Source organism: Penaeus monodon, chromosome 24 (assembly GCF_015228065.2).
Source record: "Penaeus monodon isolate SGIC_2016 chromosome 24, NSTDA_Pmon_1, whole genome shotgun sequence".
Lineage (NCBI taxonomy): Eukaryota > Metazoa > Arthropoda > Malacostraca > Decapoda > Penaeidae > Penaeus > Penaeus monodon.
The window spans coordinates 2,774,374-2,774,779 of record NC_051409.1 but is presented as its reverse complement, the minus strand read 5'-3'; positions in this window follow the sequence as shown (position 1 = coordinate 2,774,779).

Here is a 406-nt window from a genome sequence, read left to right as displayed (position 1 = left end):
TTTTCTGTCTTATTTATCTCATTTGATAATGATTATTGTCCTTTTTTCCCTCTTCCTTTGGTCTGCCATTTCTTTGTTAGTTATCATTTAGATGTCTGTTTGGTATATCAGTTAAATTCAACATGCTTTATGCTTCCAATATATGTCTTTTCTTCTTATCCTACCAAAGAGAAAATAACAATTCCGGACAAACTGCTTCTGATATGGATGAGAAGTGAAGCATTTTCTTCCCACTCAAGCTCTTGTTGGTCGATACTCTTTATATTATGATTTTCATTTGACACTTCCTTCTTGCGTTTCGCCTGTCCTGAGTCTTAAGCAATTTCCGTCTTCAACTTTCGTGGAACTCTTTGCGAGTAAATGATGGTTCGAAATAAAGATCTTTTCAGCCAAACCTTCCCTTTTC